Source organism: Carcharodon carcharias, chromosome 5 (assembly GCF_017639515.1).
Source record: "Carcharodon carcharias isolate sCarCar2 chromosome 5, sCarCar2.pri, whole genome shotgun sequence".
NCBI classification, from domain to species: Eukaryota; Metazoa; Chordata; class Chondrichthyes; order Lamniformes; family Lamnidae; genus Carcharodon; species Carcharodon carcharias.
This window is the reverse complement of record NC_054471.1, coordinates 38,416,948-38,441,973: the sequence shown is the minus strand read 5'-3', so window position 1 is coordinate 38,441,973 and position 25,026 is coordinate 38,416,948.

Sequence of the window (25,026 nt, the reverse complement as noted above, 5' to 3'; positions counted from 1 at the left end):
GTCGAGGGAGAGTGAGAGGCCGAAAGAGAGTGAGAGACTGAGGGAGAGCGAGAGGCTGAGGGAGAGCAAGAGACCGAGGCGGGGGTAGAGGCCAAGGGAGAGTGAGAGACCGAGGGAGGGCGAGAGGTCGTGGAGAGCGAGAGCAAGAACAAGAGGCCGAGGGAGAGCGAGAGCAAGAGTGAGAGCGAGACCAAGAGTGAGAGCGAGAGGCGAGGGAGAGCGAGAGTGAGGGGCCGAGGGAGAGCGAGAGCGAGGGGCCGAGGGAGAGCGTGAGCGAGGGCCGAAGGAGGCGAGAGTGAGGGGCCAAGGGAGATGGGGGAGTGAGAGGTCTAGGAAGAGCGAGAGCGAGAGGTCTAGGGAGAGTGAGAGGCCGAGGGAGAGCGAGAGCAAGAGTGAGAGCGAGAGGTCGAGGGAGATGGGATGTGAGATGTCTAGGAAGGACGAGAGCGAGAGGTCTAGGGAGAAGAGAGGCCGAGGGGGAGCGAGAGGCGAGGGAGAGCGAGACAAGAGTGAGAGCGAAACCAAGAGTAGAGAGCGAAGAGGTCGAGGGATGAGCGAGAATGAGAGGTTGAGGTTGAGGGAGATTCAGAATGAGGCCGAGAGAGAGCGAGAGGCCTAGGGATAGCGAGAGCAAGTGAGCGGAGGCCGAGGGGGGCGAGAGCGAGAGGCTGAGGAGAGCGAGAGGCGAGGGAGAGCGAGAGTGAGAGGCCGAGGGAGAGCGAGAGGGCACTGTACGGGAGAGCGAGAGCAAGAACGAGGCTGAGGGAAAGCGAGAGCAAGAACGAGAGGCAGAGGGAGAGCGAGAGCGAGAAAGAGAGGCTGAGGGAGAGCGAAGAAACAAGAGGACGAGGGAGATCGAGAATGAGAGGTTGAGGGAGATTGAGAATGAGAGGCCGAGAGAGATCGAGAGGCCTAGGGATAGCGAGAGCAAGTGCGCGAGGCTGAGGGAGAGTGAGAGGCCGAGGGAGAGCGGAGGCCGAGGGAGGGCAAGAGCGAGAGGCGAGGGAGAGTGAGAGGCGAGGGAGAGCGGAGAGCGAGGGGCCGAAGGAGAGCGAGAGTGAGGGGCCAAGGGAGATGGGGAGTGAGAGGTCTAGGAAGAGCGAGGAGCGAGAGGTTCTAGGAGAGTGAGAGGCCGAGGGAGAGCGAGAGCAAGAGTGAGAGCGAGAGGTCGAGGGAGATGGGATGTGAGATGTCTAGGAAGAGCGAGAGCGAGAGGTCTAGGGAGAATGAGAGGCCGAGGGGGAGCGAGAGGCCGAGGGAGAGCGAGACCAAGAGTGAGAGCGAAACCAAGAGTGAGAGCGAGAGGTCGAGGGAGAGCGAGAATGAGAGGTTGAGGTTGAGGGAGATTCAGAATGAGGCCGAGAGAGAGCGAGAGGCCTAGGGATAGCGAGAGCAAGTGAGCGAGGCCGAGGGAGGGCGAGAGCGAGAGGCTGAGGGAGAGCGAGAGGCCGAGGGAGAGCGAGAGTGAGAGGCCGAGGGAGAGCGAGAGGGCAAGGAGAGCGAGAGCAAGAACGAGGCTGAGGGGAAAGCGAGAGCAAGAACGAGAGGCAGAGGGAGGAGCGAGAGCGAGGAAAGAGAGGCTGAGGGAGAGCGAAAGAAACAAGAGGACGAGGGAGATCGAGAATGAGAGGTTGAGGGAGATTGAGAATGAGAGGCCGAGAGGAGATCGAGAGGCCTAGGGATAGCGAGAGCAAGTGCGCGGAGCTGAGGGAGAGTGAGAGGCCGAGGGAGAGCGAGAGGCCGAGGGAGGGCAAGAGCGAGAGGCCGAGGGAGAGTGAGAGGCCGAGGGAGAGCGAGAGACTGAGGGAGAGTGAGAGGCTGAGGGACAGCGGAGAGCGAGAGACCGAGGGAGAGCGAGAGAGGCCGAGGTAGAACGAGAGAGAGAGGGAGAGCGAGAGCGAGACCAGTGGAGGGAGAGGGAGAGCGAGAGGCCGAGAGAGAGCGAGGGAGAGCGAGAGACCGAGGGAGAGCGAGTCCGAGGGAGAGCGAGAGCGAGAGGCCGAAGGAGAGCGAGAGGCCGAGGGAGAGCGAGAGGCCGAGGGAGAGCGAGAGACCGAGGGAGAGCGAGAGACCGAGGGAGAGGGAGAGCGAGAGATCGAGGGGAGAGGGAGAGCGAGAGACCGAGGGAGAGCGAGAGACCGAGGGAGAGCGAGAGACGAGGGAGAGCGAGAGACCGAGGGAGAGCGAGAGCGAAGAGGCCCGAATGAGAGCGATCGAGACCGAGCGAGAGCGAGAGCGAGAGACGAGCGAGAGCGAGAGGACCGAGGGAGAGCGAGTGATCGAGGGAGAGCGAGTGCCAGAGGTCGAGGGAGAGCGAGAGACCGCGGGAGAGCGAGAGACCGCGGGAGAGCGAGAGACCGCGGGAGAGCGAGAGACCGCGGGAGAGCGAGAGACCGCAGGAGAGCGAGAGACCGCAGGAGAGCGAGAGACCGCAGGAGAGCGGGAGGCCGCGGGAGAGCGGGAGGCCGCGGGAGAGCGGGAGGCCGAGGGAGAGCGAGAGGTCGAGGGAGAGCGAGAGGCCGAGGGAGAGCGAGAGGCCAACGGACAGTGAGAGCGAGAGGACCGAGGGAGAGCGAGAGGCTGAGGGGAGCGAGAGGCGAGAGGCCGAGGGGGTGCGAGAGCGAGAGGCCGAGTGGGAGCGAGAGCGAGAGGCTGAGGGAGAGCGAGAGCGAGAGGCCGAGGGAGAGCGAGAGGCCGGGGGAGAGCGAGAGGCCGAGGGAGAGCGAGAGGCCGAGGGACAGCGAGAGGCCGAGGGACAGCGAGAGGCCGAGGGACAGCGAGAGCGAGAGGCTGAGGGACAGCGAGGAGCGAGAGGCCGAGGGACAGCGAGAGCTTGAGGGACAGCGAGAGCCAGAGGGACAGCGAGAGGCCGAGGGAGAGCGAGAGACTGAGAGCAGGCGAGAGGTCGAGGGAGAGTGAGAGACCGAGGGCGGGCGAGAGGTCGAGGGAGAGTGAGAGGCCGAAAGAGAGTGAGAGACTGAGGGAGAGCGAGAGGCTGAGGGAGAGCAAGAGACCGAGGGCGGGGGAGAGGCCAAGGGAGAGTGAGAGACCGAGGGAGGGCGAGAGGTCGTGGGAGAGCGAGAGCAAGAACAAGAGGCCGAGGGAGAGCGAGAGCAAGAGTGAGAGCGAGACCAAGAGTGAGAGTGAGAGGCCGAGGGAGAGCGAGAGTGAGGGGCCGAGGGAGAGCGAGAGCGAGGGGGCCGAAGGAGAGCGAGAGTGAGGGGCCAAGGGAGATGGGGAGTGAGAGGTCTAGGAAGAGCGAGAGCGAGAGGTCTAGGGAGAGTGAGAGGCCGAGGGAGAGCGAGAGCAAGAGTGAGAGCGAGAGGTCGAGGGAGATGGGATGTGAGATGTCTAGGAAGAGCGAGAGCGAGAGGTCTAGGGAGAATGAGAGGCCGAGGGGGAGCGAGAGGCCGAGGGAGAGCGAGACCAAGAGTGAGAGCGAAACCAAGAGTGAGAGCGAGAGGTCGAGGGAGAGCGAGAATGAGAGGTTGAGGTTGAGGGAGATTCAGAATGAGGGCCGAGAGAGAGCGAGAGGCCTAGGGATAGCGAGAGCAAGTGAGCGAGGCCGAGGGAGGGCGAGAGCGAGAGGCCGAGGGAGAGCGAGAGGGCAAGGGAGAGCGAGAGCAAGAACGAGGCTGAGGGAAAGCGAGAGCAAGAACGAGAGGCAGAGGGAGAGCGAGAGCGAGAAAGAGAGGCTGAGGGAGAGCGAAAGAAACAAGAGGACGAGGGAGATCGAGAATGAGAGGTTGAGGGAGATTGAGAATGAGAGGCCGAGAGAGATCGAGAGGCCGAGGGATAGCGAGAGCAAGTGCGCGAGGCTGAGGGAGAGTGAGAGGCCGAGGGAGAGCGAGAGGCCGAGGGAGGGCAAGAGCGAGAGGCCGAGGGAGAGTGAGAGGCCGAGGGAGAGCGAGAGACTGAGGGAGAGTGAGAGGCTGAGGGACAGCGAGAGCGAGAGACCGAGGGAGAGCGAGAGAGGCCGAGGTAGAACGAGAGAGAGAGGGAGAGCGAGAGCGAGACACAGAGGGAGAGCGAGAGGCCGAGAGAGAGCGAGGGAGAGCGAGAGACCGAGGGAGAGCGAGTCCGAGGGAGAGCGAGAGCGAGAGGCCGAGGGAGAGCGAGAGGCCGAGGGAGAGCGAGAGGCCGAGGGAGAGCGAGAGGCCGAGGGAGAGCAAGAGACCGAGGGAGAGCGAGAGACCGAGGGAGAGGGAGAGCGAGAGATCGAGGGAGAGGGAGAGCGAGAGACCGAGGGAGAGCGAGAGACCGAGGGAGAGCGAGGAGACCGAGGGAGAGCGAGAGCGAGAGGCCGAATGAGAGCGAGAGACCGAGCGAGAGCGAGAGCGAGAGACCGAGCGAGAGCGAGAGCGAGAGACCGAGCGAGAGCGAGAGCGAGAGACCGAGCGAGAGCGAGAGCGAGAGACCGAGCGAGAGCGAGAGACCGAGGGAGAGCGAGTGATCGAGGGGAGAGCGAGAGCCAGGAGGTCGAGGGAGAGCGAGAGACCGCGGGAGAGCGAGAGACCGCGGGAGAGCGAGAGACCGCGGGAGAGCGAGAGACCGCGGGAGAGCGAGACCGCGGGAGAGCGAGAGACCGCAGGAGAGCGAGAGACCGCGGGAGAGCGGGAGGCCGAGGGAGAGCGAGAGGTCGAGGGAGAGCGAGAGGCCGAGGGAGAGCGAGAGGCCAACGGACAGTGAGAGCGAGAGACCGAGGGAGAGCGAGAGGCTGAGGGGGAGCGAGAGCGAGAGGCCGATGGGGAGCGAGAGCGAGAGGCCGAGGGGGAGCGAGAGCGAGAGGCCGAGGGAGAGCGAGAGCGAGAGGCCGAGGGAGAGCGAGAGCGAGAGGCCGAGGAGAGCGAGAGCGAGAGGCCGAGGAGAGCGAGAGCGAGAGGCCGAGGGAGAGCGAGAGGGCAAGGGAGAGCGAGAGCAAGAACGAGGCTGAGGGAAAGCGAGAGCAAGAACGAGAGGCTGAGGGAGAGCGAAAGAAAGAACAAGAGGACGAGGGAGATCGAGAATGAGAGGTTGAGGGAGATTGAGAATGAGAGGCCGAGAGAGATCAAGAGGCCTAGGGATAGCGAGAGCAAGTGCGCGAGGCTGAGGGAGAGTGAGAGGCCGAAGGAGAGCGAGAGGCCGAGGGAGGGCAAGAGCGAGAGGCCGTGGGAGAGCGAGAGGCCGAGGGAGAGCGAGAGACTGAGGGAGAGTGAGAGGCTGAGGGACAGCGAGAGCGAGAGACCGAGGGAGAGCGAGAGAGGCCGAGGTAGAACGAGAGAGAGAGGGAGAGCGAGAGCGAGACACAGAGGGAGAGCGAGAGGCCGAGAGAGAGCGAGGGAGAGCGAGAGACCGAGGGAGAGCGAGAGGCTGAGGGAGAGCGAGAGGCCGAGGGAGAGCGAGAGGCCGAGGGAGAGCGAGAGGCCGAGGGAGAGCGAGTGCGAGGGAGACGAGTGATCGAGGGAGAGCGAGAGCGAGAGGCCGAGGGAGAGCGAGAGGCCGAGGGAGAGCGAGAGACCGAGGGAGAGCGAGAGACCAAGGGAGAGCGAGAGACCGAGGGAGAGCGAGTGATCGAGGGAGAGCGAGAGCGAGAGACCGAGCGAGAGCGAGAGACCGAGGGAGAGCGAGAGACCGAGGGAGAGCGAGAGACCGAGGGAGAGCGAGAGACCGAGGGAGAGCGAGTGATCGAGGGAGAGCGAGAGCCAGAGGTCGAGGGAGAGTGAGAGACCGCGGGAGAGCGAGAGGTCGAGGGAGAGCGAGAGGCCGAGGGAGAGCGAGAGGCTGAGGGGGAGCGAGAGGCTGAGGGGGAGCGAGGAGCGAGAGCGAGAGGCCGAGGGGGAGCGAGAGGCCGAGGGGGAGCGAGAGGCCGAGGGAGAGCGAGAGGCCGAGAGAGAGCGAGAGGCCGAGGGAGAGCGAGAGACTGAGGGAGAGCGAGAGGCCGAGGCCAAGGGAGATGGTGAGTGAGAGGCCTAGGAAGAGTGAGAGGCCGAGAGAGATCAAGAATGAGAGGCCGAGGGAGAGCGAGAGGACGAGTGAGAGCCATAGTGAGAGCCTGAGGGAGAGCGAGAGGCCGAGGGAGAGCGAGAGACTGAGGGAGAGCGAGGCCGAGGGACAGCAAGAGCGAGAGGCCGAGGGACAGCGAGAGCGAGAGGCCGAGGGAGTGCGAGAGCGAGAGGCCGAGGGAGAGCGAGAGAGAGAGGCCGAGGGAGAGCGAGAGAGAGAGGCCGAGGGAGAGCGAGAGACACCGAGGGAGAGCGAGCGAGAGACCGAGGGAGAGCGAGTGATCGAGGGAGAGCGAGAGCGAGAGACCGAGGGAGAGCGAGAGACCGAGGGAGAGCGAGAGACCGAGGGAGAGCGAGTGATCGAGGGAGAGCGAGAGGCCGAGGGAGAGCGAGAGGCCGAGGGACAGTGAGAGCGAGAGACCGAGGGAGAGCGAGAGCGAGAGACCGAGGGAGAGCGAGAGGCTGAGGGGGAGCGAGAGCGAGAGGCCGAGGGGGAGCGAGAGGCCGAGGGGGAGCGAGAGGCCGAGGGGGAGCGAGAGGCCGAGGGGGAGCGAGAGGCCGAGGGAGAGCGAGAGACCGAGGGAGAGCGAGAGACTGAGGGAGAGCGAGAGACTGAGGGAGAGCGAGAGGCCGAGGCCAAGGGAGATGGTGAGTGAGAGGCCTAGGAAGAGTGAGAGGCCGAGAGAGATCAAGAATGAGAGGCCGAGGGAGAGCGAGAGGACGAGTGAGAGCCATAGTGAGAGGCTGAGGGAGAGCGAGAGGCCGAGGGAGAGCGAGAGCGAAGGGCCGAAGGAGAGCGAGAGCGAGGGGCCAAGGGAGATGGGGAGTGAGAGGTCTAGGAAGAGCGAGAGCGAGAGGTCTAGGGAGAGTGAGAAGCCGAGGGAGAGCGAGAGCAAGAGTGAGAGCGAGAGCGAGAAGCCGAGGGGGAGCGAGAGGCCGAGGGAGAGCGAGAGCGAGGGGCCGAGGGGGAGCGAGAGCGAGGGGCCGAGGGGGAGCGAGAGCGAGGGGCCGAGGGAGAACGTGAGCAAGGGGCCAAGGGAGGGCGAGATCGAGGGGCCAAGGGAGATGGGGAGTGAGAGGTCTAGGAAGAGCGAGAGCGAGAGGTCTAGGGAGAGTGAGAGGCCGAGGGAGAGCGAGAGCAAGAGTGAGAGCGAGAGGTCGAGGGAGATGGGATGTGAGAGGTCTAGGAAGAGCGAGAGCGAGAGGTCTAGGGAGAGTGAGAGGCCGAGGGGGAGCGACAGGCCGAGGGAGAGCGAGACCAAGAGTGAGAGCGAAACCAAGAGTGAGAGCGAGAGGTCGAGGGAGAGCGAGAGGCCGAGGGAGAGCGAAAGGCCGAGGGAGAGCGAAAGGCCGAGGAAGAGCGAGGGCGAGGGAGAGAGAGGGCGAGGGAGAGAGAGGGCGAGGGAGAGAGAGGGCGAGGGAGAGAGAAGGCGAGGGAGAGAGAAGGCGAGGGAGAGAGAGAGGGCGAGGGAGAACGAGAGGCCAAGGGCGAGGGAGAGCGACAGCGAGATGCCGAGGGAGATCGAGAATGAGAGGCCGAGGGAGAGCGAGAGGACGAGTGAGAGCCATAGTGAGAGGCCAGGGAGAGTGAGAGCGAGAGGCCGAGGGACAGCGAGAGGCGAGGGAAAGCGAGAGCGAGAGGCTGAGGGAGAGTGAGAGGCCTAGGGAGAGCGAGAGCGAGAGGCTGAGGGAGAGCGAGTGCGAGAGGCTGAGGGAGAGCGAGAAGCCGAGGCAGAGTGAGAGCGAGAGGCTGAGGGAGAGCGAGGGCGAGAGGCTGAGGGAGAGTGAGAGCGAGAGGCTGAGGGAGGGCAAGAGCGAGAGGCTGAGGGAGAGCGAAAGGCCAAGGGAAAGCGAGAGCAAGAACGAGAGGCCGAGGGAAAGCGAGAACAAGATCCAGAGGCCGAGGGAGAGCGAGAGCAAGAGAGGCCGAGGGAGAGCGAGAATGAGAGGTTGAGGGAGATTCAGAATGAGGCCGAGAGAGAGCGAGAGGCCTAGGGATAGCGAGAGCAAGTGAGCGAGGGCCGAGGGAGGGTGAGAGCGAGAGGCCGAGGGAGAGCGAGAGGCTGAGGGAGAGCGAGACCGAGGGAGAGCGAGTAATCGAGGGAGAGCGAGAGCGAGAGGCCGAGGGAGAGCGAGAGGCCGAGGGAGAGCGAGAGGCCGAGGGAGAGCGAGAGGCCGAGGGAGAGCGAGAAGCCGAGGGAGAGCGAGAGGCCGAGGGAGAGCGAGAGGCCGCGGGAGAGCGAGAGACCGCGGGAGAGCGGGAGGCCGCGGGAGAGCGAGAGGCCGCGGGAGAGCGTGAGGCCGCGGGGAGAGCGGGAGGCCGCGGGAGCGGAGGCCAAGGGAGAGCGAGAGCCAAGGGACAGTGAGAGCGAGAGACCGAGGGAGAGCGAGAGGCTGAGGGGGAGCGAGAGCGAGAGGCGAAGGGGGAGCGAGAGGGCCGAGGGGCGAGCGAGAGGCCGAGGGAGAGCGAGAGGCCGAGGCCAAGGGAGATGGTGAGTGAGAGGCCTAGGAAGAGTGAGAGGCCGAGAGAGATCAAGAATGAGAGGCCGAGGGAGAGCGAGAGGACGAGTGAGAGCCATAGTGAGAGGCTGAGGGAGAGCGAGAGGCCGAGGGAGAGCGAGAGGTCGAGGGAGAGCGAGAGGCCGAGGGACAGCGAGAGCGAGAGGCCGAGGGACAGCGAGAACGAGAGACCGAGGGAGAGCAAGAGAGAGAGGCTGAGGGAGAGCGAGAGGCCGAGGGCGAGCGAGAGGCCGAGGGAGAGCGAGAGCCCGAGGGAGAGCGAGAGCCCGAGGGAGAGCGAGAGCCCGAGGGAGAGCGAAAGGCCGAGGGAGAGCGAAAGGCCGAGGGAGAGCGAAAGGCCGAGGGAGAGCGAAAGGCCGAGGGAGAGCGAGAGGTCGAGGGTGAGCGAGAGGTCGAGGGTGAGCGAGAGGTCGAGGGAGAGCGAGAGGTCGAGGGAGAGCGAGAGGTCGAGGGAGAGCGAGAGGTCGAGGGAGAGCGAGAGGCCGCGGGGAGAGCGAGAGGCCGAGGGAGAGCGAGAGGTCGAGGGAGAGCGAGAGGTCGAGGGAGAGCGAGAGGCCGCGGGAGAGCGAGAGGCCGAGGGAGAGCGAGAGGCCGAGGGAGAGCGAGAGGCCGAGGGAGAGCGAGAGACCGAGGGAGAGCGAGAGGCCGAGGGAGAGCGAGAGGCCGAGGGAGAGCGAGAGGCCGAGGGAGAGCGAGAGCGAGAGACAGAGGGAGAGCGAGAGCGAGACACAGAGGGAGAGCGAGAGGCCGAGGGAGAGCGAGAGGCCGAGTGTGAGCGAGAGGTCGAGGGAGAGCGACAGGTCGAGGGAGAGCGACAGGTCGAGGGAGAGCGACAGGTCGAGGGAGAGCGACAGGTCGAGGGGAGAGCGACAGGTCGAGGGAGAGCGAGAGGCCGCGGGAGAGCGAGAGGCCGAGGGAGAGCGAGAGACCGATGGAGAGCGAGAGGCCGAGGGAGAGCGAGACACAGAGGGAGAGCGAGACACAGAGGGAGAGCGAGAGCGAGAGCGAGAGACAGAGGGAGAGCGAGAGCGAGACACAGAGGAGAGCGAGAGCGAGACACAGAGGGAGAGCGAGAGACAGAGGGAGAGCGAGAGACCGAGGGAGAGCGAGAGACCGAGGGAGAGCGAGAGACCGAGGGGGAGCGAGAGGCCGAGGGGGAGCGAGAGGCCGAGGGGGAGCGAGAGGCCGAGGGAGAGCGAGAGGCCGAGGGAGAGCGAGAGGCCGAGGGGGAGCGAGAGGCCGAGGGGGAGCGAGAGGCCGAGGGGGAGCGAGAGGCCGAGGCCAAGGGAGATGGTGAGTGAGAGGTCTAGGAAGAGTGAGAGGCCGAGGGAGATCAAGAATGAGGGGCCGAGGGAGAGTGAGAGGACAAATGAGAGCCATCATGAGAGGCTGAGGGAGAGCGAGAGGCCGAGGGAGAGCAACAGATTGAGGGAGACCGAGAGGCCGAGGGACAGCAAGAGCGAGAGGCCGAGGGACAGCGAGAGGCCGAGGGACAGCGAGAGGCCGAGGGACAGCGAGAGCGAGAGGCCGAGGGACAGCGAGAGCTTGAGGGACAGCGAGAGCCAGAGGGACAGCGAGAGCCAGAGGGACAGCGAGAGGCCGAGGGAGAACGAGAGGCCGAGGGAGAGCGAGAGACTGAGAGCGGGCGAGAGGTCGAGGGAGAGTGAGAGACCGAGGGCGGGCGAGAGGTCGAGGGCGGGCGAGAGGTCGAGGGAGAGTGAGAGGCCGAAAGAGAGTGAGAGACTGAGGGAGAGCGAGAGGCTGAGGGAGAGCAAGAGACCGAGGGCGGGGGAGAGGCCAAGGGAGAGTGAGAGACCGAGGGAGGGCGCGAGGTCGAGGGAGAGCGAGAGCAAGAACAAGAGGCCGAGGGAGAGCGAGAGCCAGAGTGAGAGCGAGGCCAAGAGTGAGAGCGAGAGGCCGAGGGAGAGCGAGAGTGAGGGGCCGAAGGAGAGCGAGAGTGAGGGGCCAAGGGAGATGGGGAGTGAGAGGTCTAGGAAGAGCGAGAGGTCTAGGGAGAGTGAGAGGCCGAGGGAGAGCGAGAGCGAGGGGCCGAAGGAGAGCGAGAGTGAGGGGCCAAGGGAGATGGGATGTGAGAGGTCTAGGAAGAGCGAGAGCGGGAGGTCTAGGGAGAGTGAGAGGCCGAGGGGGAGCGAGAGGCCGAGGGAGAGCGAGACCAAGAGTGAGAGCGAAACCAAGAGTGAGAGCGAGAGGTCGAGGGAGAGCGAGAATGAGAGGTTGAGGTTGAGGGAGATTCAGAATGAGGCCGAGAGAGAGCGAGAGGCCTAGGGATAGCGAGAGCAAGTGAGCGAGGCCGAGGGAGGGCGAGAGCGAGAGGCCGAGGGAGAGCGAGAGGCCGACGGAGAGCGAGAGCGAGAGGCCGAGGGAGAGCGAGAGCGAGAGGCCGAGGGAGAGCGAGAGTGAGAGGCTGAGGGAGAGCGAGAGGCCAAGGGAGAGCGAGAGCAAGAACGAGGCTGAGGGAAAGCGAGAGCAAGAATGAGAGGCAGAGGGAGAGCGAGAGCGAGAAAGAGAGGCTGAGGGAGAGCGAAAGAAAGAACAAGAGGACGAGGGAGATCGAGAATGAGAGGTTGAGGGAGATTGAGAATGAGAGGCCGAGAGAGATCAAGAGGCCTAGGGATAGTGAGAGCAAGTGCGTGAGGCTGAGGGAGAGTGAGAGGCCAAGGGAGAGCGAGAGGCCAAGGGAGGGCGAGAGGCCAAGGGAGAGTGAGAGACCGAGGGAGGGCGAGAGGCTGAGGGAGAGCGAGTGCGAGAGGCTGAGGGAGAGCGAGAAGCCGAGGCACAGTGAGAGCGAGAGGCTGAGGGAGAGCGAGGGCGAGAGGCTGAGGGAGAGTGAGAGCGAGAGGCTGAGGGAGGGCGAGAGCAAGAGGCTGAGGGAGAGCGAAAGGCCAAGGGAAAGCCAGAGCAAGAACGAGAGGCCGAGGGAAAGCGAGAACAAGATCCAGAGACCGAGGGAGAGCGAGAACAAGATCCAGAGGCCGAGGGAGAGCGAGAGCAAGAGAGGCCGAGGGAGAGCGAGAATGAGAGCTTGAGGTTGAGGGAGATTCAGAATGAGGCCGAGAGAGAGCGAGAGGCCTAGGGATAGCGAGAGCAAGTGAGCGAGGCCGAGGGAGGGTGAGAGCGAGAGGCCGAGGGAAAGCGAGAGCGAGGGGCCGAGGGAGAACGAGAATGAGGGGCCGAGGGAGAGCGAGAGGACGAGTGAGAGCCATAGTGAGAGGCCAGGGAGAGCGAGAGCAAGTGAGCGAGGCTGAGGGAGGGCAAGAGCGAGAGGCCGAGGGAGAGCGAGAGGCCGAGGGAGAGCAAGAGACCGAGGGAGAGCGAGTGATCGAGAGAGAGCGAGAGCGAGTGATCGAGGGAGAGCGAGAGACCGAGGGAGAGCGAGAGACCGAGGGAGAGCGAGAGACCGAGGGAGAGCGAGAGACCGAAGAAGAGCGAGTGATCGAGGGAGAGCGAGTGATCGAGGGAGAGCGAGAGGTCGAGGGAGAGCGAGAGGTCGAGGGAGAGCGAGAGGTCGAGGGAGAGCGAGAGGTCGAGGGAGAGCGAGAGGTCGAGGGAGAGCGAGAGGTCGAGGGAGAGCGAGAGACCGCGGGAGAGCGAGAGACCGCGGGAGAGCGAGAGACCGCGGGAGAGCGAGAGGCTGAGGGCGAGCGGGAGGCCGAGGGAGAGCGGGAGGCCGAGGGAGAGCGGGAGGCCGAGGGAGAGCGGGAGGCCGAGGGAGAGCGAGAGGCCGAGGGAGAGCGAGAGGCCGAGGGAGAGCGAGAGACTGAGGGAGAGCGAGAGGCCAAGGCCAAGGGAGATGGTGAGTGAGAGGCCTAGGAAGAGTGAGAGGCCGAGAGAGATCAAGAATGAGAGGCCGAGGGAGAGCGAGAGGACGAGTGAGAGCCATAGTGAGAGCCTGAGGGAGTGCGAGAGGCCGAGGGAGAGCGAGAGACTGAGGGAGAGCGAGAGGCCGAGGAACAGCAAGAGCGAGAGGCCGAGGGACAGCGAGAGCGAGAGACCGAGGGAGAGCGAGAGAGAGAGGCCGAGGGAGAGCGAGAGAGAGAGGCCGAGGGAGAGCGAGAGTCCGAGGGAGAGCGAGAGACCGAGGGAGAGTGAGAGCGAGAGGCCGAGGGAGAGCGAGAGGCCTAGGGAGAGCGAGAGGCCGAGGGAGAGCGAAAGGCCGAGGGAGAGCGAAAGGCCGAGGGAGAGCGAGAGGCCGAGGGAGAGCGAGAGGCCAAGGGAGAGCGAGAGGCTGAGGGGGAGCGAGAGACTGAGGGAGAGCGAGAGGCCGAGTCCAAGGGAGATGGTGAGTGAGAGGCCTAGGAAGAGTGAGAGGCCAAGAGAGATCAAGAATGAGAGGCCGAGGGAGAGCGAGAGGACGAGTGAGAGCCATAGTGAGAGCCTGAGAGAGAGCGAGAGGCCGAGGGAGAGCGAGAGACTGAGGGAGAGCGAGAGGCCAAGGGACAGCAAGAGCGAGAGGCCGAGGGACAGCGAGAGCGAGAGACCGAGGGAGAGCGAGAGTGAGAGGCTGAGGGAGACCGAAAGGCCGAGGGAGATCGAGAATGAGAGGCCAAGGGAGAGCGAGAGCGAGAGAACAAGCGAGAGCCATAGCGAGGCCGATGGAGAGCGAGAGGCCGAGGGAGAGCGAGAGACCGAGGGAGAGTGAGAGGTCGAGGGAGAGCGAGAGACTGAGGGAGAGCCAGAGGCCGAGGGAGAGCCAGAGGCCGAGGGAGAGCAAGAGGTCGAGGGAGAGGGAGAGACCGCGAGAGAGTGAGAGGCCGAGGGAGAGCGAGAGGCCGAGGGAGAGCAAGAGCAAGAGACCAAGGGAGAGCGAGAGGCGGAGGGGGAGCGAGAGCGAGAGGCCGAGGGAGAGCGAGAGGCCGAGGGAGAGCGTGAGGCCGAGGGAGAGCGTGAGGCCGAGGGAGAGCGTGAGGCCGAGGGAGAGCGTGAGGCCGAGGGAGAGCGAGAGGCCGAGGGAGAGCGAGAGGCCGAGGGAGAGCGAGAGGCCGAGGGACAGCAAGAGCGAGAGGCCGAGGGACAGCGAGAGCGAGAGATCAAAGGAGAGCGAGAGAGAGAGGCCAAGGGAGAGCGAGAGACGGCGGGAGAGCGAGAGACGGCGGGAGAGCGAGAGACGGCGGGAGAGCGAGAGACGGCGGGAGAGCGAGAGACGGCGGGAGAGCGAGAGACGGCGGGAGAGCGAGAGACGGCGGGAGAGCGAGAGGCCAAGGGAGAGGCCGAGGGAGAGCGAGAGACTGAGGGAGAGCGAGAGGCCAAGGCCAAGGGAGATGGTGAGTGAGAGGCCTAGGAGGAGTGAGAGGCCGAGAGAGATCAAGAATGAGAGGCCGAGGGAGAGCGAGAGGACGAGTGAGAGCCATAGTGAGAGCCTGAGGGAGTGCGAGAGGCCGAGGGAGAGCGAGAGACTGAGGGAGAGCGAGAGGCCGAGGAACAGCAAGAGCGAGAGGCCGAGGGACAGCGAGAGCGAGAGACCGAGGGAGAGCGAGAGAGAGAGGCCGAGGGAGAGCGAGAGAGAGAGGCCGAGGGAGAGCGAGAGTCCGAGGGAGAGCGAGAGACCGAGGGAGAGTGAGAGCGAGAGGCCGAGGGAGAGCGAGAGGCCTAGGGAGAGCGAGAGGCCGAGGGAGAGCGAAAGGCCGAGGGAGAGCGAAAGGCCGAGGGAGAGCGAAAGGCCGAGGGAGAGCGAAAGGCCGAGGGGGAGCGAGAGACTGAGGGAGAGCGAGAGGCCGAGTCCAAGGGAGATGGTGAGTGAGAGGCCTAGGAAGAGTGAGAGGCCAAGAGAGATCAAGAATGAGAGGCCGAGGGAGAGCGAGAGGACGAGTGAGAGCCATAGTGAGAGCCTGAGAGAGAGCGAGAGGCCGAGGGAGAGCGAGAGACTGAGGGAGAGCGAGAGGCCAAGGGACAGCAAGAGCGAGAGGCCGAGGGACAGCGAGAGCGAGAGCCCGAGGGAGAGCGAGAGTGAGAGGCTGAGGGAGACCGAAAGGCCGAGGGAGATCGAGAATGAGAGGCCAAGGGAGAGCGAGAGCGAGAGAACAAGCGAGAGCCATAGCGAGGCCGATGGAGAGCGAGAGGCCGAGGGAGAGCGAGAGACCGAGGGAGAGTGAGAGGTCGAGGGAGAGCGAGAGACTGAGGGAGAGCCAGAGGCCGAGGGAGAGCCAGAGGCCGAGGGAGAGCAAGAGGTCGAGGGAGAGGGAGAGACCGCGAGAGAGTGAGAGGCCGAGGGAGAGCGAGAGGCCGAGGGAGAGCAAGAGCAAGAGACCAAGGGAGAGCGAGAGGCGGAGGGGGAGCGAGAGCGAGAGGCCGAGGGAGAGCGAGAGGCCGAGGGAGAGCGTGAGGCCGAGGGAGAGCGTGAGGCCGAGGGAGAGCGTGAGGCCGAGGGAGAGCGTGAGGCCGAGGGAGAGCGAGAGGCCGAGGGAGAGCGAGAGGCCGAGGGACAGCAAGAGCGAGAGGCCGAGGGACAGCGAGAGCGAGAGATCGAAGGAGAGCGAGAGAGAGAGGCCAAGGGAGAGCGAGACACAGAGGGAGAGCGAGAGCGAGACACAGAGGGAGAGCGAGAGGCCGAGGGAGAGCGAGAGACCGAGGGAGAGCGAGAGACCGAGGGAGAGCGAGAGACCGAGGGAGAGCAAGAGACCGACGGAGAGCGAGAGGCCGAGGGAGAGCGAGAGGCCGAGGGAGAGCGAGAGGCCGAGGGAGAGCGAGTGAGAGGCTGAGGGAGAGCGAGAGGCCCAGGGAGAGCGAGAGGTCGAGGGAGAGCGAGAGGCCGAGGGAGAGCGAGAGCGAGAGAACGAGCGAGAGCCATAGCGAGAGGCCGAGGGAGAGCGAGAGGCCGAGGGAGAGCGAGAGGCCGAGGGAGAGCGAGAGGCCGAGGGAGAGCGAGAGGTCGAGGGAGAGCGAGAGGTCGAGGGAGAGCGAGAGACGGCGGGAGAGCGAGAGACGGCGGGAGAGCGAGAGACGGCGGGAGAGCGAGAGACGGCGGGAGAGCGAGAGACGGCGGGAGAGCGAGAGGCCAAGGGAGAGGCCGAGGGAGAGCGAGAGGCCGAGGGGGAGTGAGAGCGAGAGGCCGAGGGGGAGCGAGAGCGAGAGGCTGAGGGGGAGCGAGAGCGAGAGGCTGAGGGGGAGCGAGAGACCGAGGGAGAGTGAGAGGCCGAGGGAGAGCGAGAGGCCGAGGGAGACAGAGAGGCCGAGGGAGAGCGAGAGGCCGAGGGAGAGCGAGAGGCCGAGGGAGAGCGAGAGGCCGAGGGAGAGCGAGAGACTGAGGGAGAGAGAGTGGCCGAGGCCAAGGGAGATGGTGAGTGAGAGGTCTAGGAAGAGTGAGAGGCCGAGGGAGATCAAGAATGAGAGGCCGAGGGAGAGTGAGAGGACAAGTGAGAGCCATCATGAGAGGCTGAGGGAGAGCGAGAGGCTGAGGGAGAGCAAGAGACTGAGGGAGACCGAGAGGCCGAGGAACAGCAAGAGCGAGAGGCCGAGGGACAGCGAGAGCGAGAGGCCGAGGGAGAGCGAGAGCCAGAGGGACAGCGAGAGGCCGAGGGAGAGCGAGAGACTGAGAGCGGGCGAGAGGTCGAGGGAGAGTGAGAGACCGAGGGCGGGCGAGAGGTCGAGGGAGAGTGAGAGGCCGAAAGAGAGTGAGAGACTGAGGGAGAGCGAGAGGCTGAGGGAGTGCAAGAGACCGAGGGCGGGCGAGAGGCCAAGGGAGAGTGAGAGACCGAGGGAGGGCAAAAGGTCGAGGGAGAGCGAAAGGCCGAGGGAGAGCGAGAGCAAGACAAGAGGCCGAGGGAGAACGAGAGCAAGAGTGAGAGCGAGACCAAGAGTGAGAGCGAGAGGCCGAGGGAGAGCGAGAGCGAAGGACCGAAGGAGAGCGAGAGCGAGGGGCCAAGGGAGATGGGGAGTGAGAGGTCTAGGAAGAGCGAGAGCGAGAGGTCTAGGGAGAGTGAGAAGCCAAGGGAGAGCGAGAGCAAGAGTGAGAGCGAGAGCGAGAAGCCGAGGGGGAGCGAGAGGCCGAGGGAGAGCGAGGGACCGAGGGAGGGCGAGAGGCTGAGGGAGAGCGAGTGCGAGAGGCTGAAGGAGAGCGAGAAGCCGAGGCAGAGTGAGAGCGAGAGGCTGAGGGAGAGCGAGGGCGAGAGGCTGAGGGAGAGTGAGAGCGAGAGGCTAAGGGAGGGTGAGAGCGAGAGGCTGAGGGAGAGCGAAAGGCCAAGGGAAAGCGAGAGCAAGAACGAGAGGCCGAGGGAAAGCGAGAACAAGATCCAGAGGCCGAGGGAGAGCGAGAGCAAGAGAGGCCGAGGGAGAGCGAGAATGAGAGCTTGAGGTTGAGGGAGATTCAGAATGAGGCCGAGAGAGAGCGAGAGGCCTAGGGATAGCGAGAGCAAGTGAGCGAGGCCGAGGGAGGGTGAGAGCGAGTGATCGAGCGAGAGCGAGAGGCCGAGGGAGAGCGAGAGGTCGAGGGAGAGCGAGAGGCCGAGGGAGAGCGAGAGGCCGAGGGAGAGCGGGAGGCCGAGGGAGAGCGAGAGGCCAAGGGACAGTGAGAGCGAGAGACCGAGGGAGAGCGAGAGGCTGAGGGGGAGCGAGAGCGAGAGGCCGAGGGGGAGCGAGAGCGAGAGGCCGAGGGAGAGCGAGAGGCCGAGGGAGAGCGAGTGACTGAGGGAGAGCGAGAGGCCGAGGCCAAGGGAGATGGTGAGTGAGAGGCCTTGGAAGAGTGAGAGGCCGAGAGAGATCAAGAATGAGAGGCCGAGGGAGAGCGAGAGGACGAGTGAGAGCCATAGTGAGAGGCTGAGGGAGAGCGAGAGGCCGAGGGAGAGCGAGAGACTGAGGGAGAGCGAGAGAGTGAGGCTGAGGGAGAGCGAGAGGCCGAGGGAGATCGAGAGACCGAGGGAGAGTGAGAGCGAGATTCCGAGGGAGAGCGAGAGCGAGAGGCCGAGGGCGAGCGAGAGGCCGAGGGCGAGCGAGAGGCCGAGGGCGAGCGAGAGGCCGAGGGCGAGCGAGAGGCCGAGGGCGAGCGAGAGGCCGAGGGAGAGCGAGAGGCCGAGGGAGAGCGAGAGGCCGAGGGAGAGCGAGAGGCCGAGGGAGAGCGAGAGGTCGAGGTTGAGTGAGAGGTCGAGGGAGAGTGACAGGTCGAGGGAGAGCGAGAGGTCGAGGGAGAGCGAGAGGTCGAGGGAGAGCGAGAGGTCGAGGGAGAGCGAGAGGTCGAGGGAGAGCGAGAGGCCGAGGGAGAGCGAGAGGCCGAGGGAGAGCGAGACACAGAGGGAGAGCGAGAGCGAGAGACAGAGGGAGAGCGAGAGCGAGACACAGAGGGAGAGCGAGAGGCCGAGGGAGAGCGAGAGGCCGCGGGAGAGCGAGAGCGAGAGGCCTAGGGATAGCGAAAGCAAGTGAGCAAGGCCGAGGGAGGGTGAGAGCGAGAGGCCGAGGGAGAGCGAGAGGCCGAGGAAGAGCGAGAGGCCGAGGGAGAGCGAGAGGCCGAGGGAGAGCGAGAGACCGAGGGAGAGCGCGAGACCGAGGGAGAGCGCGAGACCGAGGGAGAGCGCGAGACCGAGGGAGAGCGCGAGACCGAGGGAGAGCGCGAGACCGAGGGAGAGCGAGTGATCGAGGGAGAGCGAGAGCGAGTGATCGAGGGAGAGCGAGAGCGAGAGGCCGAGGGAGAGCGAGAGCGAGAGGCCGAGGGAGAGCGAGAGCGAGAGGCCGAGGGAGAGGGAGAGCGAAGGAAGAGCGAAAGACCGAGGGAGAGCGAGAGACCGAGGGAGAGCGAGAGATCGAGGGAGAGCGAGAGATCGAGGGAGAGCGAGAGATCGAGGGAGAGCGAGAGATCGAGGGAGAGCGAGAGGTCGAGGGAGAGCGAGAGGTCGAGGGAGAGCGAGAGGTCGAGGGAGAGCGAGAGGTCGAGGGAGAGCGAGAGACCGCGGGAGAGCGAGAGACCGCGGGAGAGCGAGAGACCGCGGGAGAGCGGGAGGTCGAGGGAGAGCGAGAGGCCGAGGGAGAGCGAGAGGCCGAGGGAGAGCGAGAGGCCAAGGGACAGTGAGAGCGAGGGACCGAGGGAGAGCGAGAGGCTGAGGGGGAGCGAGAGGCCGAGGGAGAGCGAGTGGCCGAGGCCAAGGGAGATGGTGAGTGAGAGGCCTAGGAAGAGCGAGAGGCCGAGAGAGATCAAGAATGAGAGGCCGAGGGAGAGCGAGAGGACGAGTGAGAGCCATAGTGAGAGGCTGAGGGAGAGCGAGAGACCGAGGGAGAGCGAGAGACTGAGGGAGAGCGAGAGGCCGAGGGACAGCAAGAGCGAGAGGCCAAGGGACAGCGAGAGCGAGAGACCGAGGGAGAGCGAGATAGAGAGGCCGAGGGAGAGCGAGAGGCCGAGGGTGAGCGAGAGACCGAGGGAGAGTGAGAGCGAGAGACCGAGGGAGAGCGAGAGCGAGAGGCCGAGGGCGAGCGAGAGGCCTAGGGAGAGCGAGAAGCCATGGGAGAGCGAGAAGCCATGGGAGAGCGAGAGCCAGAGGCCGAGGGAGAGCCAGAGGCCGAGGGAGAGCCAGAGGCCGAGGGAGAGCCAGAGGCCGAGGGAGAGCCAGAGGCCGAGGGAAAGCGAGAGCCATAGGCCGAGGGAGAGCGAGCGAGAGGCCGAGGGTGAGCGAGAGGCCGAGGGACAGCGAGAGCGAGAGGCTGAGGGAGAGCGAGAGCGAGAGGCCGAGGGAGATTGAGAGGCTGAGGGAGAGCGAGTGTCCGAGGGAGAGCGAGAGGCCGAGGGGGAGCGAGAGCAAGAGGCCGAGGGGGAGCAAGAGGCCGAGGGGGAGCGAGAGGCCGAGGGAGAGCGAGAGGCCGAGGGAGAGCGAGAGCGAGAGGCCGAGGGAGAGCGGGAGCGAGAGGCCGAGGGAGAGCGGGAGCGAGAGGCCGAGGGAGAGCGGGAGCGAGAGGCCGAGGGAGAGCGAGAGCGAGAGGCCGAGGGAGAGCGAGAGCGAGAGGCCGAGGGAGAGCGAGAGCGAGAGGCTGAGGGAGATTGAGAGGCTGAGGGAGAGGGAGAGGCCGAGGGAGAGCGAGAGGCCAAGGGACAGCGAGAGCGAGAGACCGAGGGACAGCGAGAGCGAGAGGCTGAGGGAGAGCGCGAGGCCGAGGGAGGGCAAGAGCGAGAGGCCGAGGGAGAGCGAGAGGCCAAGGGAGAGCGAGAGCGAGAGAACGAGCGAGAGCCTTAGTGAGAGGCCTAGGGAGAGCGAGAGGCCGAGGGGGAGCGAGAGGCCGAGGGGGAGCGAGAGCGAGAGGCCGAGGGGGAGCGAGAGCGAGAGGCCAAGGGGGAGCGAGAGCGAGAGGCCAAGGGGGAGCGAGAGCCATAGGCTGAGGGAGAGGGAGAGCGAGAGCGAAAGGCCGAGGGAGGGTGAGAGCGAGAGGCTGAGGAAGAGCCAGAGGCCGAGGGGGAGCGAGTGCGAGAGGCCGAGGGAGAGCGAGAGGGCGAGTGAGAGTGAGAGGCCGAGCGAGAGTGAGAGGCCGAGCGAGAGTGAGAGGCCGAGGGAGAGTGAGAGGCCGAGGGAGAGGGAGAGGCCGAGGGAGAGCGAGAGGCCAAGGGACAGCGAGATCGAGAGACCGAGGGACAGCGAGAGCGAGAGGCTGAGGGAGAGCGCGAGGCCGAGGGAGGGCAAGAGCGAGAGACCGAGGGAGAGCGAGAGGCCAAGGGAGAGCGAGAGCGAGAGAACGAGCGAGAGCCTTAGTGAGAGGCCTAGGGAGAGCGAGAGGCCTAGGGAGAGCGAGAGGCCGAGGGAGAGCGAGAGACTGAGGGAGAGCGCGAGGGAGAGCGAGAGGGCGAGGGAGAGCGAGAGGGCGAGAGGGCGAGGGAGAGGGAGAGGGCGAGGGAGAGACAGAGGGAGAGTGAGAGGGCGAGGGAGAGCGAGAGCCAGAGGCTGAGGGGGAGCGAGAGCCGGAGGGAGAGTGAGAGGCCGAGGAAGATCGAGAGCCAGAGGCCGAGGGAGAGTGAGAGGCCGAGGGAGAGTGAGAGGCCGAGGGAGAGTGAGAGGCCGAGGGAGAGCGAGCGGCTGAGGGAGAGCGAGAGCGAGAGGCCGAGGGAGAGCGAGAGCGAGAGGCCGAGGGAGAGCGAGAGCGAGGGGCCGAGGGAGAGCGAGAGCGAGGGGCCGAGGGAGAGCAAGAGCGAGGGGCCGAGGGAGAACGTGAACGAGGGGTCAAGGGAGGGCGAGACCGAGGGGCCAAGGGAGATGGGGAGTGAGAGGTCTAGGAAGAGCGAAAGCGAGAAGTCTAGGGAGAGTGAGAGGCCGAGGGAGAGCGAGAGCAAGAGTGATAGCGAGAGCGAGAGGCCGAGGGGGAGCGAGAGGCCGAGGGTGAGCGAGACCAAGAGTGAGAGCGAGAGCGAGATGTCGAGGGAGAGCGAGAGGCCGAGGGAGAGCGAGAGGGTGAGGGAGAGAGAGGGCGAGGGAGAGAGAGGGCGAGGGAGAGAGAGGGCGAGGGAGAGAGAGGGCGAGGGAGAAGGCGAGGGAGAGAGAGGGCGAGGGAGAGAGGGCGAGGGAGAGAGAGAGGGCGAGGGAGAGAGGGCGACGGAGAGTGAGAGGCCGAGGGCGAGGGAGAGCGAGAGGCTGAGGGAGAGCGACAGCAAGAGGCCGAGGGAGATCGAGAATGAGAGGCCGAGGGAGAGCGAGAGGACGAGTGAGAGCCATAGTGAGAGGCCCAGGGAGAGCGAGAGCGAGAGGCCGAGGGACAGCGAAAGGCCGAGGGACAGCGAGAGGCGAGGGAAAGCGAGAGCGAGAGGCCTAGGGAGAGCGAGAGCAAGAGGCTGAGGGAGAGTGAGAAGCCGAAGCAGAGCGAGAGCAAGTGAGCGAGGCCGAGGGAGGGCGAGAGCGAGAGGCCGAGGGAGAGCGAGAGGCCGAGGGAGAGCGAGAGACCGAGGGAGAGCGAGAGCGAGAGGCCGAGGGAGAGCGAGTGGCCGAGGGAGAGCGAGAGTGAGAGGCTGAGGGAGAGCGAGAGGCCAAGGGAGAGCGAGAGGCCAAGGGAGAGCGAGAGCAAGAACGAGGCTGAGGGAAAGCAAGAGCAAGAACGAGAGGCAGAGGGAGAGCGAGTGCGAGAAAGAGATGCTGAGGGAGAGTGAAAGCAAGAACAAGAGGCCGAGGGAGATCGAGAATGAGAGGTTGAGGGAGATTGAGAATGAGAGGCCGAGAGAGATCGAGAGGCCTAGGGATAGCGAGAGCAAGTGCGCGAGGCTGAGGGAGAGCGAGAGGACGAGGGAGAGCGAGAGGCCGAGGGAGGGCAAGAGCGAGAGGCCGAGGGAGAGCGAGAGGCCGAGGGAGAGCGAGAGACTGAGGGAGACTGAGGTCGAGGGACAGCGAGAGCGAAAGACCGAGGGAGAGCGAGAGAGAGAGGCCGAGGGGGAGCGAGAGCGAGAGCGAGAGCGAGAGCGAGACACAGAGGGAGAGCGAGAGCGAGACACAGAGGGAGAGCGAGAAGCCGAGGGAGAGCGAGAGACCGAGGGAGAGCGAGAGCGAGAGACCGAGGGAGAGCGAGAGCGAGAGACCGAGGGAGAGCGAGAGCGAGAGACCGAGGGAGAGCGAGAGGCTGAGGGACAGCGACAGTGAGAGGCCGAGGGAGAGCGAGAGGCCGAGGGACAGTCAGAGCAAGAGAACGAGGGAGAGCGAGAGGCTGAGGGGGAGCCAGAGCGAGAGGCTGAGGGGGAGCGAGAGACCGAGGGAGAGCGAGAGGCCGAGGGAGAGCGAGAGGCCGAGGGAGAGCGAGAGGCCGAGGGAGAGCGAGAGGTCGAGGGAGAGCGAGAGGTCGAGGGAGAGCGAGAGGTCGAGGGAGAGCGAGAGGCCGAGGGAGAGCGAGAGGCCGAGGGAGAGCGAGAGGGCGAGGGAGAGAGAGAGGGCGAGGGAGAGAGAGAGGGCGAGGCTGAGGGGGAGCGAGAGCCGGAGGGAGAGTGAGAGGCCGAGGAAGATCGAGAGCCAGAGGCCAAGTGAGAGTGAGAGGCCGAGGGAGAGTGAGAGGCCGAGGGAGAGCGAGAGGCTGAGGGAGAGCGAGAGCGAGAGGCCGAGGGAGAGCGAGAGCGAGGGGCCGAGGGAGAACGTGAATGAGGGGTCAAGGGAGGGTGAGACCGAGGGGCCAAGGGAGATGGGGAGTGAGAGGTCTAGGAAGAGCGAAAGCGAGAAGTCTAGGGAGAGTGAGAGGCCGAGGGAGAGCGAGAGCAAGAGTGAGAGCGAGAGCTAGAGGCCGAGGGGGAGTGAGAGACCGAGGGAGAGCGAGAGCGAGAGACCGAGGGAGAGCGAGAGGCTGAGGGAGAGCGAGAGGCTGAGGGAGAGCGACAGTGAGAGGCTGAGGGAGAGCGAGAGGCCGAGGGAGATCGAGAATGAGAGGCCAAGGGAGAGCGAGAGAACGAGCGAGAGCCTTAGTGAGAGGCCGAGGGAGAGCGAGAGGCCGAGGGACAGTGAGAGCAAGAACGAGAGGCAGAGGGAGAGCGAGTGCGAGAAAGAGATGCTGAGGGAGAGTGAAAGCAAGAACAAGAGGCCGAGGGAGATCGAGAATGAGAGGTTGAGGGAGATTGAGAATGAGAGGCCGAGAGAGATCGAGAGGCCTAGGGATAGCGAGAGCAAGTGCGCGAGGCTGAGGGAGAGCGAGAGGACGAGGGAGAGCGAGAGGCCGAGGGAGGGCAAGAGCGAGAGGCCGAGGGAGAGCGAGAGGCCGAGGGAGAGCGAGAGACTGAGGGAGACTGAGAGGCCGAGGGACAGCGAGAGCGAAAGACCGAGGGAGAGCGAGAGAGAGAGGCCGAGGGAGAGCGAGAGCGAGAGCAAGACACAGAGGGAGAGCGAGAGCGAGACACAGAGGGAGAGCGAGAGCGAGACACAGAGGGAGAGCGAGAGCGAGACACAGAGGGTGAGCGAGAGCGAGACACAGAGGGAGAGCGAGAGCGAGACACAGAGGGAGAGCGAGAGCGAGACACAGAGGGAGAGCGAGAAGCCGAGGGAGAGCGAGAGACCGAGGGAGAGCGAGAGCGAGAGACCGAGGGAGAGCGAGAGGCTGAGGGAGAGCGACAGTGAGAGGCTGAGGGAGAGCGAGAGGCCGAGGGAGAGCGAGAGACTGAGGGAGAGCGAGAGGCCGAGGGACAGCGAGAGCGAGAGACCGAGGGAGAGCGAGAGGTCGAGGGAGAGCGAGAGACCGAGGGAGAGCGAGAGGCCGAGGGAGAGCGAGAGGCCGAGGGAGAGCGAGAGGCCGAGGGAGAGCGAGAGGCCGAGGCCAAGGGAGATGGTGAGTGAGAGGTCTAGGAAGAGTGAGAGGCCGAGGGGGATCAAGAATGAGGGGCCGAGGGAGAGAGGACAAATGAGAGCCATCATGAGAGGCTGAGGGAGAGCGAGAGGCTGAGGGAGAGCAAGAGATTGAGGGAGACCGAGAGGCCGAGGGACAGCAAGAGCGAGAGGCCGAGGGACAGCGAGAGACCGAAGGACAGCGAGAGCGAGAGGCCGAGGGAGAGCGAGAGCTTGAGGGACAGCGAGAGCCAGAGGGACAGCGAGAGGCCGAGGGAGAACGAGAGGCCGAGGGAGAACGAGAGGCCGAGTGAGAGCAAGAGACTGAGAGCGAGCGAGAGGTCGAGGGAGAGCGAGAGGCCGCGGGAGAGCGAGAGGCCGCGGGAGAGCGAGAGGCCGCGGGAGAGCGAGAGGCCGCGGGAGAGCGAGAGGCCGCGGGAGAGCGAGAGTGAGGGGCCGATGGAGAGCGAGAGCGAGGGGCCAAAGGAGAGCGAGAGCGAGGGGCCAAGGGAGATAGGGAGTGAGAGGTCTAGGAAGAGCGAGAGCGAGAGGTCTAGGGAGAGTGAGAAGCCGAGGGAGAGCAAGAGCAAGAGTGAGAGCGAGAGCGAGAGGCCGAGGGGAAGCGAAAGGCCGAGGGAGAGCGAGACCAAGAGTGAGAGCGAGACCAAGAGTGAGAGCGAGAGCGAGATGTCGAGGGAGAGCGAGAGGCCGAGGGAGAGCGAGAGGCCGAGGGAGAGCGAGAGGGTGAGGGAGAGAGAGGGCGAGGGAGAGAGAGGGCGAGGGAGAGAGAGGTCGAGGGAGATAGAGGGCGAGGGAGAGAGAGGGCGAGGGAGAGGGCGAGGGAGAGAGAGGGCGAGGGAGAGAGAGGGCGAGGGAGAGAGGGCGAGGGAGAGAGAGAGGGCGACGGAGAGTGAGAGGCCGAGGGCGAGGGAGAGCGAGAGGCTGAGGGAGAGCGACAGCAAGAGGCCGAGGGAGATCGAGAATGAGAGGCCGAGGGAGAGCGAGAGGACGAGTGAGAGCCATAGTGAGAGGCCCAGGGAGAGCGAGAGCGAGAGGCCGAGGGACAGCGAAAGGCCGAGGGACAGCGAGAGGCGAGGGAAAGCGAGAGCGAGAGGCCTAGGGAGAGCGAGAGCAAGAGGCTGAGGGAGAGTGAGAAGCCGAAGCAGAGCGAGAGCAAGTGAGCGAGGCCGAGGGAGGGCGAGAGCAAGAGGCCGAAGGAGAGCGAGAGGCCGAGGGAGAGCGAGAGGCCGAGGGAGAGCGAGAGCGAGAGGCCGAGGGAGAGCGAGAGTGAGAGGCTGAGGGAGAGCGAGAGGCCAAGGGAGAGCGAG